Here is a 17,562-nt window from a genome sequence, read left to right on the forward strand (position 1 = left end):
CTAGGGCAGCCAGGATGGGGGCTTCAGCAAGCGCAGCTTTCAGGGCCTGGAAAGCAGTTTCACAGGCAGGAGACCAGGTAATAAGCACAGGCAGTTGCTTCTTAGTCAGATCAGTCAGGGGTTTGGCAACGGCGCTGTACTGTGGGACAAACTTCCTATAGTACCCTTCGGTGCCCAAAAATGCCATGACCTGTTTCTTGGTTTTTGGAACAGGCCACTGAACTATGGCTTCTTCCTTGGCTGGCTCTGGTTTGAGATGCCCTCCACCCACCCTGTGCCCTAAGTACAGGACTTCTGCCATCCCTACCATACACTTAGTGGGTTTTAAGGTAAGCCCAGCCTCCCTGATCCTATCCAGAACCACAGCTACATGTCCTATGTGGGATTCCCAGGAATTACTAAAGACAGCAATGTCATCTAAGTAAGCCCTGGCATAGCTCTGCATCCCTTCCAGTAACCTATTGACCAGGCGTTGGAAGGTAGCCGGGGCATTCTTCATCCCAAATGGCATCACCAAAAACTCATAGAGGCCACTTGGAGTGATGAATGCTGACTTCTCCCTAGCCTCCAGGGTCAGGGGAATCTGCCAATAGCCTTTGCTCAGATCCATGGTGGTCAGATACTTTGCCCCCGCGAGTTCATCTAGTAACTCATCCATGCAGGGCATGGGGTAAGCATCTGACACCGTCCCAGCGTTGAGCAACCGGTAGTCCACACAAAACCTGGTGGTTTTGTCCTTCTTAGGCACTAGGACTACTGGACTTGGCCAAGGACTCTGGGATGGAGTAATTACCCCTAGGGTCAGCATCTCCTCAATCTCTCTCTCCATACTTGTCTTGACCTCTGCTGACACTCTATAAGCATGCTTATGCAGAGGCTGAGGGTCCCCTGTGTGTACTGGGTGTTTGGTGAGATGTGTGGTCCCTGGCATGTCAGTGAAGAGGGTGCTATACTGAGCTAGCATGTCCCTGGCTTCTCCCTTCTGCCTAGTACTCAACTGTGCCCCTATCTCTACCTGCTCAACAGCGTTTCCTTGCTTTGCCTCCCCTAGGAGATCAGGCAGAGCATTGCTCGCCGGATCCTCCAGCAGTGGGCTACAAATGGCCATTACTGCTCCCATACTCGGTGCTCTGTATTCCTTTAACATATTAATGTGATATGTCTTGTGCCTCTCAGGTGCTACCTGTACAACATAGTTGCACTCATTCACCTTTCGGATGACCGGGTACGGTCCCGACCAGGCAGCCATTAACTTGTTCTCCCGAGTGGGTTTGAGAACAAGCACCTGCTGTCCTGGGATGAATTCTCTGCTACGGGCCTGCTGGTCATACCATTGCTTCTGCTTGGTCTGAGCAGCCCTGAGGTGGTCCTGGGCCACCCCCATAAGCATCTCTAACTGGTCTCTGAGATCTACTACATACTGGATCACTGAAGCATCAGTAGCAGTAGTCTCCCCTTCTCATCCCTCACGGAAGAGGTCCAGAGGTCCACGTACCCTGCGGCCATATAGTAGCTCGAAGGGGGAGAAGCCTGTAGATTCTTGCGGTACCTCTCGGTATGCAAACAGCAAGTGCTGCAGGTGAATCTCCCAGTCTTTCTCCTCCGCCTCTATAAAGGTCCAAAGCATCTGCTTCAGGGTACCATTAAACCTCTCACATAATCCGTTTGTTTGGGGATGGTAAGGGGTAGTGCACCGGTGCTGTACATCGCAAGCATCCCAGAGACAATGTAACAGTTCACTCATGAACTGCGACCCCTGATCGGTTAGGATCTCACTAGGGAAACCTACCCTAGCAAAAATGTTCAGCAAAGCTGCTGCCACTGTCTTGGCACTTATAGTGCCAAGCGCTACCGCCTCAGGGTACCGGGTGGCAAAATCCACCACTGTGAGGATGTAGTGCTTCCCTGACCTGCTAGGAATCATGAGGGGTCCTATCAGGTCCATTGCTACCTTCTGGAAGGGTTCCCCTATTATCGGTAGGGGTTTCAGGGGTGCCTTCACACGGTCGCCCGCCTTACCTACTCGCTGGCAGGCATCACAAGAGCAGCAGAAATTGCTCGCATCTCGGGATGCCCCCGGCCAGTAGTAACGCTGCAATAACCGGGCTCGCGTCCTGGTGACCCCCTGATGTCCCGCTAACGGAATAGAGTGAGCTACCCGTAACAATTGCTGTCGGTACCCCTGGGGTACTACTAGCTGTCGCTTACTGGTCAATCCCTTCTCTATCCTCGGGTTCCCTTCTTCTCTGTATAGGAGTCCCTTATGCCATAGGCAGCGCTCAGTGTCCTCCCCTGCCTGAGATTCGGACGCCCGAAGTCTCACGCCGGCCAGGGTAGGGTCTGTCTTCACTGCCTCCCTAAACTGGGCTCCTAAATCTGGCCACCCCCCAGTCATGTTATTGTCAGGGGAAGGGGACAAGGTAAGGGGAAACAGTAAGTCAGCCTGTGGTTGCAACTGATCCTGGCTTACCTCCCCGGGTGCCTGCCCTCCGCTAACGTTGGTCCCAAAGGCTGGGGGACTGGGGTGGCCACCGCCGGCATTGCCGCGGTCTTTCTCCGGGTAACCGCCGCCACTGCAGCGGGCTGGGGCACACGGTCGTAGGTGCAAGTCATCGGTCCCAGGTCGTTGCCCAAAAGAATTTCAGCATCCAAACCTGGTAAAACCCCCACCTCCCGCACACCCTTGCCCACCCCCCAATCCAAAAAGATGCGGGCCACCTGCAGGAAACGTGGCTCTCCGTCAGCCACAGTGATCTGCATCCCAGGGCCTGGGAGCAATTCCTCTGGCCGGACCATATCAGGTCGGACCAGGGTCACTGCAGCTCCTGAATCAAGCAAGCCGACTGCTGGCCGGTCACCGACTGTGACCGGGGTGAGATGCTTGCTCCGGCCATCCGTCTGCTGCAGGTCTGCGCTGTGCTGTCCGCCGCTCCTGGCTGTAGGCACTGAAGAAACCGGGGTAGGGGTGACATGGGACGTCTCGCTGGGAGTTGTTTCCATGACCGATCCTGGTTCTTTGGGGGAAGCCACCCACACGCGGGCTACCGGCTTCGCAGCTGGGGTGCGTTGCCCTCTATAGGGTCCATTGGAACGCAGGGGTTCCGGGCAATCTGGTCTGATGTGACCAGTGCTGTTGCAATTGTAGCACCGGCGCTCATGCCGGAGCTCTTCCGCCTTCTGTGACCCGCTGCCCGCAGGCGGCTTTTGGGCCCACTGGGGGGTACTCACAGCTTTCTTGGCCGGCGTCGTTGGGGTTACCGCTTGGGCTGGTACCTTGGCGGTCATCTGGGACCGGCTGACCACATAGTCATTGGCCATCCTCGCTTCCTCGGTGTAGGTCTTGGGCTTATTATCATACACAAAAGCCCTCACCGCCGGCGGGCACTGCTGCATGAGCTGCTCCTGAAAGATGAGGTCCAGCAGGCGTTGGTAAGTCTTGGCCTCAGAGCCCTCCACCCAGTGTAACCCGTACAAAGCCATGCGGGTCACATAAGTGACATAGGTCTCCTGAGGGTGCCTCTCCTCCAGCCGGAACTTACCCCGGTAAGCTTCAGGAGTAAAACCGTGCTGAAACAGCAAAAGTTCTTTCAGGTGGTCATAGTCATCAGCAAACTCATCTGGAAGCGCCATCAAGATCTGCTTAGCCAAGCCGGAGAGTAGCGGGTCCAGGCGTGCAACCCTATGCTGGGGAAGCACCCCGTACCGCCGGCACTGCGTTTCAAAGTTCCTTAGAAACATGTCAATCCGATCAGTGCCCTCCACATACTTGGTGAGACTGTGCTTGTCCAGTTGGAGTCCATCTTTGGGGGGTCGGACCGGGGGGCAATAAGCGGGTCTGTTCACTGCCATAGAGATAAACTGTAGCCGCTCCTCCGGTATCCCTCGGTCTCCCCACGCTGTTATCAGTGCCACGATTTCAGGGGTAAACGGGCTGGTAGCCGCAGCTATCAGTGCCCCTCCTGCTGCACTTGTCCTGGGAGGTGCACTTGGTCCCTCCCCGGGATCCTGCCGGCCCGGCACTGGGTTCAGTCCCTGGTCTCCGGGCGGCTGTAAAAGGGCAAGCTGAGCTACTTCCAGGACCTCTGGATGCTCAGCTTCATATGCGGTGACTGCAACAACCATGTCCTCGACCTCCTGGTCCACATATTCCAGTCCATAGGCACGGCACTTGCCTTTTAGCTGATTTGTAGTTCTCAGGTAATAGAGGTTCTCCGCTTCACTCATGGCTCTGAGTTCTGGGTCGCAGCAGTGAGGTGGTGTGACAACTTGCGTTACTTGTTGCACTACTGTGTGTTCAATATCTTTAGTCCCAGGAACTTGCAATTACCATCAAGTTCCCACTGGATCACAGTACCCCGCAGAATACTGTAATCCAGGTCCAGTTCAGTCCCGCCAGCTGCCACCAGTTTTATTAATACACCTGTGACGATAGCTTCCACAGGCTTATTAATATTACACAAAAATAATTGTGTTTGAACTGAACGAGGCTTAAGATATAATAAATTGTATTTATTCCTTAGAATAAAGGTGAACACAACAGATAATACAGTAAAAAACAAGAAGCACTCTTACATTGGGGTTGGGGAATGAGAAGTATGATGTAGCATTTCTCTCAGCAGTCAGGAAATCATTCAGGTGAGATCAGGTTACCATATCAGCAAACGAAAACGAATGAAGACTTTGCATGAAGACCATGGGGTGGCCAAATGGGGTGCAACCCCTTTAATACCGGGCCACCCCCTTTCTCCCTCTACACACTGATACTGTATTTCATCAGGGTGTGAAAATATTTGTCAGTCACTATGGTTTACAGTCACATGTTTTAAATACAATACAGTACATTCTTTAATATCTTTAAAATAAAAATATATAAATCCTGTATATACAGTAAGTATAATGTAACATAACCCGTTCTGTGGGTCTGAGCGGGTTGAAATTTACCTGGTCCTTATGCGGGAGGACCCTTGCCATAGTGGAAAGATATCAGCCTTGCACGACCCCCGGAACCGGAGGTACCAAAAGACAGTTTAAAAGCACATTACCAAAGTGGCTTTTTTTCTGCCATGCAAGTCAATGGCAGAAACCTGAACTTTAACATCACCCTGACTCCGTTCTGTTGCCACGAGAGGGTCGCACTTTGCATGCAATCCTGCCACAACTAGGATTACATGGTGACCGAATCTGAGCCCTCTAGGTCGAACAGAACCGGAGTTGTGGGTTCCAGGTTTCTGCTCATTCTGACTTAGCCTGTTCAAAGCTTTCTCCGCCATTACGCTCAATGGTAGGACCCTCCTCGCCGGCGTGACCCTTTCTCGCTGCCATTACTGCTCGGACCCTGTTGGGGTCAAGTGAGGGGGATCCTAACATCTAGGGGCAAAATTAATTTTATTTATAGGTGCCCTAGAACAGAAGTTCCCACGCCAATTGACCTAGTTCCCACGCCAATTGCCGTAGTTCCTACGCCAATTGCGCGACCAGGCAGTTAAAAAACAGTGCAGCAGGCCTCTACATTTGTTACACTGTCAAAGGAGCAAATGGAAACAATGTGAGGCAATTCAACACGTTCTTTTATTGGTGGAGTCAGTACAAAAACATTTATTTACAAATACTGTACAATGTTGAAGTATTTTAAGTAACATCTCCTTTATTAAAGAAACCCAGTACTGTATACAGTTCAGTACAGTGGGATGGTGCGCAACACTGTCAGTCAGACCTGCACCAGTACAGTCCTAGAGGGCAGCAAACAGGACAGGTTTTCAGGGCAACCTTGAAAACCGTACCTGTTTGCGGCCCCCAGGGACTGGAGTTGTGCATGTCCTGTGAAAAAAATCACACAACAACATCTCCTTTTTTTAAGTACAGCAGGTACTGTAGGGCAAAACATGTACAGTACAATACAGTTCAACACAACAGTATGGTCTCACAGAAAGTCCTCCACATTGTCCGTCCATGGCCGATTCCTTGCATGGCGCAAAACGCCATTAATGCATTCTCGAACGCCTTTCATTACAGGATCTGTAACTGGATAAAAGCGCTGCATTTCATCCACAATGTTTTTCCTTAAATTGACAGGAAGCGCCTTTTTTACGCGATTCCCATCGTAGTTCACTTTGAACACCCACTCGCAGTACAACGAGTAGGGAACATGGTGCTTAAAAATGATCAAGGCATACTTGTGGGGTACACCAGCACTCCTCACCCTATACTTCTCCCTGAGCGCCGGTGGCAGATCGCACAGGGTGATGTCGGGCACTGTTTCGATGCGAGCGGGTTTAGGTCTTTTGGGAACGGGTGTGCTTGAGGTGACGGGCGATGGTAGGTTGTCTGGGAGGAAGCTTTCCTCCAGTCGTGGTCGCCGTGTTGTCTCCTGGCGTGGTCTTGACGGGTTGTCATGTCCTCCTCAACAGGGGCATTAGCACCGAGCAAATAATGTATGCCCGCTATGTCAGCCTCTATCTTCTCCATCCGTCGATCCATCCGTTGATCCATTTGTAGCATCCGTTGCTCCACATTTAGCATGGTCTCCCGAAGCAGATCTATCTTTGCTAGCACAATAGAATTCCCGGGGAGATCCACACTTATCCCATTCAGCATCCGGTCTAACGAGCTGCTTCTTGTGCATGTCGTCTGGACATCTGGGGGGATGGGTGCAACGGAGTATGAGATGGGGGTTCCATGGACAGAAGCGGCATCGAGGAAGAGTGGAGGAGGTGACCTGTGGATACCCGGTAGAGGAGAAGCGGCAGCGTCGTCGAAGAGGGATGACGAAAGTGACCTTTGGATTTCCGGGCGAGAAGCAGAGTCGTCCAAGAGCAAAGGAGACAGTGACCTGTGGATTTCAGAGGTGGCAGCGTCGTCAGATGGAACCGGAGAAGATGGGGGTGGAGAAGATGGGCTGAAGATTTCCGGGACAGCTACAGCAGAGTCATCGAAGCATATGGGAGGAAGTGGTCTGCGGATTCGATGGGTTGGCTGCCAATCGTTTTGTGTCGAGAGTACATCACCGTATATCTTCTTCACATAATGAGGCTTACGTCTAAGAAAACCCTTAACCTTTGGGGTCAGCAGAGGGTTTTTTTTATTGGCCTTAGCCTGTCGCTTTGCCCTTGGCGTGGAAACGGCAACCGCCTTTCGCTTTTTCAGCTTGACAGGCACGGCAGAGGCGAGTGGGTTCCTGCATCCATAGAATCGGGGTTGCTCCATGGAAGCAGGTGGCACAATGCAGTATCTGGACAAGGGCAAGTTCAGATAAAGATCATCGAGTGGTGGGCTATGCAAAGTGTGTGACCTTTTATGCATGGCGACCAGGTACAGGTGTTGAAAGTGGGCGTACTCTAATGTGAGTCATTACCGTATAAATACACCATCCATTTTGTGTATTGACTGCACATAGAATACACATCGACTAAACATCGAATACACATTCTTGTGTTTGTATTTTTTTCTACTCGCAGCAATGCCTGTTAAAAATATTTGAAAGGATCTCAGCATGCGAATTAAAGAGATGTACACGAGCAGACACCGATTTGCTGCTATCCAGCGCTGGTTAGCTACTTCTGACCTCGTTGTGCCAGCAACCACCATGAGCTATCATGCAAACGGAAAAAACAGAGACCGCAAAAGGGCACCAAGGGTAACTAACTATTAATAAAACTTAACAAAAAAAAAATATAGAAAACTGTACGTACTGTACTGTTCATACAGTACAGTACCTCTACAGTACAGTCCTGTATCTACTGTAATACTGTTGTTATTTCTATTGATTTATATTACAACAGTTTGTATATTTATATTTATAGTACAACAGTATACATTTTTTGTATATTTCTATTTATCTTACAACGGTATATATATGATGTATATTTATATTTATATTACAACAGTATATATATTTTGTATATTTATATTAATAGTACAACAGTATATATATTTTGTATATTTATATTTATAGTACAACAGTATACATTTTTTGTATATTTCTATTTATCTTACAACGGTATATATAGGATGTATATTTATATTTATATTACAACAGTATATATATTTTGTATATTTATATTTATAGTACAACAGTATAAATTTTTTGTATATTTATATTTATAGTACAACAGTATACATTTTTTGTATATTTATATTTATCGTACAACAGTATATATTTTTGGTATATTTATATTTATATTACAAAATTATATTTATATACATTTTATATTGCTGCATATTAATAAAACAATATATTTTCTTTACATTGTAGAGAGACAACTCTTCTGGTGGACAAAATAAGTGAGGAGAATGATGAACACCCTGTGAAGCTGCTTGTGTGGGGTGCCATCTCTAGGCATGGACCGGGATGCATTGTCATCATTGAAGGTAAAATTTATCAAATATAATGTCGCCTAATGCGCTGTACTTGACTAGTGTTGCCTTACCGTTTGCACTGTACTGTACTACTGTGCAGTTTTTTGAGCACTTTTCTTTTCTTGCTATAGGAATCATGAATAAAGCTTTCTTCCAAGACAACATTGTGCCCGAGATAGTGCAATACATCACACGCGAGTTCCCTAATGGTCACCGCTTCTACCAGGACAACGATCCCAAGCACACCGCATCAACGGCGCATATCCTTGAGCACGGCATCAACTGGGTGAAGACGCCAGCGGAGTAAGTGCAGTAGACAGTGTCCCATTTTTGTTCCCCACTGTTTTTAGCTCTTAAACCAATTGTCCTTTCTTTCCAATGACAGATCGCCAGACTTCAATCCGATCGAAATGGTCTGGCATTAGCTGAAGGACCATATCCGGAAAGTGGCGAAACCCTCCAAAAAGGACGAGTTGTTGAAAGGCATAATTAGTTTTTGGAACGATGTACTCACCGTGGAACGCTGCAATAAATATATAGACCATATTGCCACTGTGTTGCCCATTGTCATCGCGCGTAATGGGCAAGCATCAGGAAAGTAGTACTGTGCTTTAGTATTGTAAGTACAGTATGATACAGGTAAGTATGGCACAGATTTTTTCTTTCCAGATAGTAAGAGTATACAGTAGTTAGTTTTTTCTTTACAGAGAGAGCAGCACCAGCCATTAGGTTACAGCACATAGAATTTAACAGTAGTCAGAGTATACAGTAGTTCCAGTATACAGTAGACTAGTTTGACAGTACTACAGTAACTGCCTACTAACTGCTCCATTTTTTTCTTTCCAGAGAAAGCAACACCAGCCACCTACAGTAGTTCTACACATCACACATGCCATAATACAGTACGCATATACAGTACAGTACAGTAACTGCACTAATTTTTTGTTTTCTTGTCGTTTCAGGAAAAAAGGGTGGCCTGGGGGAGGTGGGTTTTTGTGTCCAGTCTAATCTGTTTGTACAGTAAAATGTACAGTATATAATCAGCAGTAATGATGTACACAAAACCTCTCCTCTCTCAATGAACTACTGTACTGTAGACAGAATGAGGAAAAGATAAAGATGGAACAAATAATATTACTATACAGTATATACAGTATACAGTATATATATATTATACAGTACATTACAGTATATATTATTAAATAATATTCTTATAAATGTGCATTATTCATGTTTCCCCATGTTTTACAAATGTTTTCCAAAGTTTTATCCAATTTCAAGCTGCCAAAAGAACTTAATAAAGACTGCATTATGTATTATTCATGATTATTTTTATATTTGTATTTTTTGGTTCCTGATAAAATAAAATAAATATTGATTCACTTTCCTGCGAATCATAATCATTGACAACCACCCCTACAGTGCACCAATGAGTAAGAATGAATGAAAAAACAACATGAATCAGTTAATGTTTTTTTTACTCTCAATTCTCACAATGCTGTGCACATCAGATTTACATTTCAAATTCGAGAGGGGATTTTCCAAAGCGTTACCGTAAAAAAAGCCTCTAAGGGTTGGGGGGGGGGGGGTGGTGTGATAACACGCAGGCGCACTGAGGCTGTGTAGCTCGGCTATGGACGGATTAAGAACACAATGGCAATATTCAAAAGATTAACGACTCTGTGGAGAGAGGGGGTTGGTAGGGTAGGTTTACTCATGCGCTGTAAGCAGCAAGCTCCCATCTCTAAAAGGATTAGAGTACACGCAGGCGCAGTCAGCCGATTGATGCTTGGCTAGGGACGGATTAAAAACACAATGACTAAAGTAACTGCAGAAAATGAATGACTCTGGAGGTGTGTGGCTGAAATAGTTAACAGTACTGTAATTTCAAAAGGCAGTTCATCATAATAATTTGATGAATAAACCCCCAAATACAACCCCCAAATACAGTACATAAAAAGCAAGTCACTTTAACTCCCTGTGCCTCAGGCACCAAAAACAAACAGTAGATTTTCTATATATATATATATATTATTAATTAATATTCATACAGTATAAATGTCCATTTTTCATGTATCTCCATGTTTTACAAATGTTTTGTAAATGTTTCTCCGATTTCAATCTGCCAGAAGAATTTAATAAAGGCTGCAGTATGTATTATTCATGATTATTTTTATCTTTGTATTTTTTTTCCCTGATGAAATATAATAAATATTTATTCACATTTCTGGTTATCGTAATCATTGACAACAACCACACACCCCCCGACAGTATAGTGTAAGAATGAATGAAAAAACAACATGAATCAGTTAATGTTTTTTTACTCTCAATTCTCACAATGCTGTGCACATCAGATTTACATTTCATATTCGAGAGGGGATTTTCCAAAGCGTTACCGTAAACAAAGCCTCTAAGGGTTGGGGGGGGGGGGGGGGGGTGGTGTGATAACACGCAGGCGCACTGAGGCTGTGTAGCTCGGCTATGGACGGATTAAGAACACAATGGCAATATTCACAAGATTAACGACTCTGTGGAGAGAGGGAGTTGGTAGGGTAGGGTGACTCATGCACTGTAAGCAGCAAGCTCCCATCTGTAAAAGGATTAGAGTACACGCAGGCGCAGTCAGCCGATTGACGCTTGGCTAGGGACGGATTAAAAACACAATGACTACAGTAACTGCAGAAAATGAGCAAAGCGTTGTTGTGTGTTTTTTTACCCAGGACATGCACGACTCCAGTCCCTGAGGGCCGCAAACAGGCACGGTTTTCAAGGTTGCCCTGAAAACCTGCCCTGTTTGATGCCCTCTAGGACTGTACTGGTGCAATTTCAACCCGCTCAGACCCACAGAACGGATTATTTTAAATTATATTTACATATTTATATATTTTAAAGATTTTAAAGAATGTACTGTATTGTATTTAAAACATGTGATTGTAAACCGTACTGACTGACAAATGTTTTCACACATGTGAAAACTGTATGTGTACTGTACTGTAGCAGTAAACCATACACCTGTCGATGTTTTGAATTACTGTGCACTTAAAATGTTTCTACATTGTACAGTATTTGTAACTAAATGTTTTTGTACTGACTCCACCAATAATAGAACATGTTATTTTGTCTTACATTGTTTCCATTTGCTCCTTTTGACAGTGTAACAAATGTCGAGGCTTGCTGCACTGTTTTTTACTGCCAGACAGCAAAGCCGCAAGATCGGCAACATTGTAAAAAATGAGCAATGATCGCGCAATTGGCGTGGGAACTAGGGCAATTGGCGTGGGAACTTCTGTTCTAGAGCACCTAGAAATAAAATTCATTTTGCCCCTAGATGTTAGGAACCCCCTCACTTGACCCCAACAGGGTCCAACCAGTAATGGCGGCGAGAAAGGGTCACGCCGGCGAGGAGGGTCCTATCATTGAGCGTAATGGTGGAGAAAGCCGCGCTGCTTTGAAACGGCTAAGTCAGAATGAGCAGAAACCTGGAACCCATAACTCCTGTTCTGTTCAACCTAGAGGGCTCAGATTCGGTCACCATGTAGTCCTAGTTCAGACAGGATTGCATGGCAAATAGCGACCCTCTCGTGGCAACAGAACGGAGTCAAGGTAATCGCGCAATTGGCGTGGGAACTAGGGCCTCGGTCAAGTTCACGGCCAATTGGCGTGGGAACTTCTGTTCTAGGGCACCTAGAAATAAAATTAATTTTGCCCCTAGATGTTAGGAACCCTCTCGCTTGACCCCAACAGGGTCCGACCAGTAATGGCGACGAGAAAGGGTCACGCCGGCGAGGAAGTTCCTATCATTGACCGTAATGGCGGAGAAAGCCGTTTCAAACCAGCGCGGCTATGTCAGAATGAGCAGAAACCTGGAACCCAAATCCTATGTTAGCGTCGAATTAAAAATAAGGTGGAGGAAGGGTAGAAGGGTAGACCAAAAAGGAGTATGTATCCCAAATAAATTCTAGGCTACTGTAGCTCTATACCCTCTAACAGGGCAGGTACTGTAAGTACAGTATATGGAATGATACAGTGTATGGTTTCTAAATGTTTCTAAATGTTTGATACAGTGTGTAGCACTGACATGTGAAAGGAGATACAATATTGCCAAAAGGGCTACTCAAACAATGTCAGTAGCGAGGGTTCCCTTTACACTGCTACAGTACTGTACACGCCTATGCATTTCAACAATTTTCAAATGAGACATACAGTACAGTACCATACAGCAGCACAGCACGCAAATGCATGTACTTTAAATATGCAATTTTACTATTACTGCACGCGCATGCACAGACTGTACTGACGTAGGTTGAACCGCGAAGGTACTGTATTAGACTTCAAAGACAACAGCTCGCAAACGCCCCCATGAATTTCTACACGGCATTGCAGTATTGCAGACAGCGAGAATAAAATGCTTAAATCATGGGCGCGAAAATAACGCAATACACTCCGGGCGAAAATGACACAAAACCGCACATAACCGGGATAATCTGAAATTCGCGGAGTTAGCTGAGTTAGAATAAAGGCTGTCGCCACTGTACATTGCCTTTATCTCACCTCCACACATTTGGGGATTTTATTCCATGCATCTCTATGCATTTTTATGGTGTTTCGTCGGTTTTTATCTTGTTTATTAAAACTTTTTTATTTTATTTTGAGTGTGACCTTTTGCGGCTGACCCTACTAAGGGAATAGGCTATTTTGTGGCCTCCAATTAGATGACACTTTTACCTGTAGTGTCATCTACCTAGAGTGCAACTACTGGGGGCTTTATATAATCCTTGTTGATTATTTGTGTGTTCATGCTGTTCTATTCTCCCTTGCACCAGGCAGTTATGGACTTGGTTGGGGGGGGAAATAGGAGCCTGGGGTGAAGACGGATACATGGACCTGGGTGTGGATGAGGGAGGAGATATGAGCCTGGAGTGGAAGGAAAGGAACTGAAGGGAGTAGTTGTGGACTTGAAGAGGGGGAGGGGTAGTTATGAACACCTAGGAGGAAGAAAGGAGATATGGGACTGGTGAGGAGGTGCGGAGATATGGACTGGGTTGGGGGAAAAGGAGATATGGGGCTGGATGGGAGGCAGTTATGGACCTGAAGAGGGATAGTTATGGACCTGGGGTGAGTAGTTATGAACCGGGTGGGGGGGAGGAGAAGGAAGTATTGTCCTGGGGTATAGGTAGTGTCCTGGGCGGGGGCAAATATGGCCAAAACATAGGGGATGGTGAGTGAATGTACCTATCTGCTGCCTTGGAGGATTAAGGGAGCCTGCAGAGGTGCCTGTCAGAGGGACCTTCCTTCCACCAGCTTCCAGTAGGTCCATCTAACAAGCAACCTCTGTAGATCTGACACTCCATGTTAGGGTTGCTGGTAGAGGGCCCAGGTCAGGAGTCCTGGCTGCCCCCCACGTTGGCAGCCCTGGTAGTACCACTCCCTTTATGCCACTTGCACCACTAACAAGGGTATTGTGTTCTCTTCACCTTCTGTCTCAATTAAAAAAAATTCTCATTCAGGATGGACCCAGTGTTGTGATGTTTCAGATGTCTGCAAGATCACACGCTTTTGAGTTATAAGCTTGATTAGACGTGATCATCATGATGTTCCACCCTTACAGAAAGGCTGAGCATTTCACAGGCAGTGACCTGGACTTTGTTGTGCTGTCTGCTACACACATTTGTGACATCAAAACCCCATCAGTCATCAGTCAAAAGCCCATTTCCTTTATTCCTTGTTTCTGTATATTTGCCATCTGGGAGGTGTACTGATTTCTCTAAATTACTGTTACCCCTATGATTTTTACAACATACTGCTACATTGTTTAATGGTTCTTTGTAATTTTACATTTATTTAAAAAATAATAATCTTGCAACCATTTTATGTACACACACAGTCCATGTAAACTCAGAGCCCAAACCTATCACACCATATATATTTGTGTCAAAAAGAATGCTACTGATATTGTAACCTACAGTATAGAACAAAAGACAAGAAGTTACAATGCTATATGACAAAATACTTTATATAAGTGTAGCCTGGAGCTCCCGTGGCTCCTGGAGACCCCCCTCCCCTTGGGCAGCTCGGTCGCGGGTGCCGACAGACCCGACGGCTGCTTCCAAGGGTGGGGGCTAGAACAGGGAGCAGCGCGGCTTCTCCTGCCTGCGGCCGGTTGCCGGGGACGCGATCGGGCGGTTGCTAAGGCCGCGATCGCGTCTCTAAGGTCCCGGCGGCCGGACAAGCAGGGCGCCGCCATTGAGGACACTGTTGCGCATGCGCAGGGACGCGTAGGCACAGGGACAGCCCCCGAGACAGGGATAGCTCGCGCGAGAGCAGGGAGAGCTGAGGGAAGGTCGAGGCAGCCAGGGAAAGCTTGCGCAAGCGCAGTGAAGGTAGGGAAAAGCCCGCGAACCCCTAGCCTACCAGGGAAGGCTCTGAGCTGGGACTACATTTCCCAAGAGCCTTTGCGAGCCCCATGTCACGCCAGGGAGCCAATAGGGCTTAGGAGACCCCTGGGAAAAGAGATACATTTGGCGGGCTTGGAGCACGTTAGATCAGTCAGAGACCGGAGCAGCCAAGGGAAGGAGGTAGGGTACAGGAGTCAGGGACTCCCTGTACTATGCCAGCACCCCCCAGGGCCCGAGATAGCTCAGCTCCCCAGTAAGGTGAGTGTTGCCAGGGGCAGCCCTCAGGTTAGGGACCCTGCCACTTACATTAGTGGGAGCTGGGGACAGGAAGGTTACAGAGAGTTGGAGTCAGGGAGCTGTAGGGAAGTAGGGTGCGGGGAGCGAGTGCAGCTTCTGCCCCATATAGGTACCTACACCCCAGGTAGGCCCCAACGCCCCACTAGTTTAGTGGGTAAGTGCTTAGGGAGGCCCGAGATAGGGACGCTGCCCTTTAGCATAGAGTGCTGCCTTGTCAGAGTCACTGCTGTTAGTGCTGTGAGGTCTGACAGGCAGGCACCTTGTCTTGCAGCACGTTGGCTGCAGCCTCCAGTGAGCTACAGCTTGCTGCTGTAGGCGCTGGGACTAGTTAGCAAGTAGTGAGGCTGAAGGGACTTGGGTAGTTAGGGGAGTGGGACAGGTCATTACCCCTGCAGGCCCATAGGAGTTCCCCCAAGCCACTACAGGTTGCTGTACTACAGGGACAGGCCCTAGGTTAGGGTTCCTGTCACGTTAGTACCACTTAGATTAGACAGGGACACAGCAGACGCTGCGGTTCCTGCTAAGAGGTTCGGACCCACGTTGGGGTCCACAGAGACTGTTTCAGGGTGGGATCGCCCTCGGCGGTCCGCATGCAAGGAGGACGGTTGGGGATCAGATGACGCCATCCTACAACTGATCCTTTGTGAAGTCCGTTGGAGATCCGAGCACGGGAGTTGGGGAAGCGTCCTGCGTGACGCAGTAGGTGTCTCCTCGAGAGAGGGGCACAGGTTATAAAGGTATTGCGTGATATGTTATATTGCTTGTTAGTAAAGTCACTCGTTAATATATACCCGTGTATGTGATTATTGTATTGTCCTGCGAGGAACCACTCCCCCTCTGGTGGGAGCCATCGCAGGTGGAGGCGCTGAATTGAGTAAGTGGTTACCCCTAGTATAATTGCCCCAGGTTCCCCGTGGCGGAAGCTCAGCCCTCCTGTGAGCCAACAGGTAATGCACCACACCTATGGTAACACCGTATGTTCCTTGCACCCACATCAGATCTGCGATTGGGGGGGGAATACCCGTTACATAAGTAAATACTTATCTGTTTTTCTTCTCATAAGTGAGGGTCAATTAGTTTAATTGGTCAAATAATTTTAAGCTTGCAAACCACACCAATGTAACCCCTCTTTTTCATGTCCTAACACTACCTGCAAACATTCTCTATACATCTCTGATGGAGGAAGAAGTCTTAATAGACTCGACATTAACAGGTGCATCACAAGACCCAAATATTCAGTTTATTTTCAATTTGCCAAGTATCATCATTTCCAGCTTTTTTTATTGTTTCAAACTGTATTTTTTACTTCCTGATTTACATTCTTAATGGATGATCCCAAAATGTAATGGACAAGAGTGCTGGAATTTACTTCTTGACTTTCCCATGTACAATAGCACAGTGAGTGTAATACAGGTACACTCTGCCCACTCCAGACGTCTGGATACACAAGCTTCCTCAAATCCATCAGCATGATCGCTCTGCTCCTTCTCGCCACTACAGTGACTTCTGCATTGGCATCGTACACATCCGCGTCCTCAGTGGGAGTTCCACACTGAGTATCCAACTTTGTAGTACGTTGTCCTCAGATGATCAAAAACCCTACGCTTTTCACCCTTCAGTTGCTATCTGCTTACTCAGAGAAACCACATATAACATATAAAAGAGAGGAGAGCAAAGAAAAAACAAAATCAATAATGCAATAAAACCTTTATGTATTCAAAGGTTAAAAAGATATACAGCACATGAAGTAAATAGAGCTGTTTTAACAAACGGCTTATCCCACATTACTCCATCCACTAGATGAAAGCATATACCTCCGTTAGTGTGATTAGCCCTCCCATGCTGGTCCCTTATGGGGGCTGTGATGTAATTCCGTAGTGATCACACCTGGGCTTGCTGCGGAGCTCAAGCAGCATGACCGCTACTAGGTGAAGGAAGGGGGAAGGTGGGGAACCTATGTAGAAAGAATGAATAGAGAACCAAGCTCCGGGTACAACTCACCATGAGGAACTAATTCCTTTAGAGCAGCGTTTCCCAAATGGTGGGTCGCGACCCGGCACCGGGCCACGGCACCAAAATTGCCGGGTCGCAGCGAGGCTGGCCGCGCGGTGTCTCCCGAGCCCCCCCGCTCAAGTTAAAAAACAATGGCGGCGATTCCCCCCGCGGGTCTGCGCAGGGCAAGCAGGGCCCGCTCCCTTCCTCCCCCCCTGCTCCCAACGTGGGACGGAGGAGGAAGTAGCAGCTCCTCTGCGGCCCGCACGTTACGTGGGACAGAGGGGGAAGTACAAGCTCCTACTGCGGCCCGCTTCTCCCCGTACCAGATTCCCGAGCTCACCTCCCGTGGCACCCCCTCCCAAGCCCACCTCCGTGCCCCCAAGCCCACCTCCCGTCCCAGGCAGCAGGGGATATCGAGGGCAGCAGGGGAAAGCGTCCGGTGGCAAGGTAAGTCACCCCACCCAGTCACTGCCTCCCACCCAAGTGTCCCTGGCCTAAGTATCCCTGGCCCCCTCCCTCC

The sequence above is a fragment of the Ascaphus truei genome, chromosome 1 (assembly GCF_040206685.1).
Source record: "Ascaphus truei isolate aAscTru1 chromosome 1, aAscTru1.hap1, whole genome shotgun sequence".
Taxonomy (NCBI): Eukaryota; Metazoa; Chordata; class Amphibia; order Anura; family Ascaphidae; genus Ascaphus; species Ascaphus truei.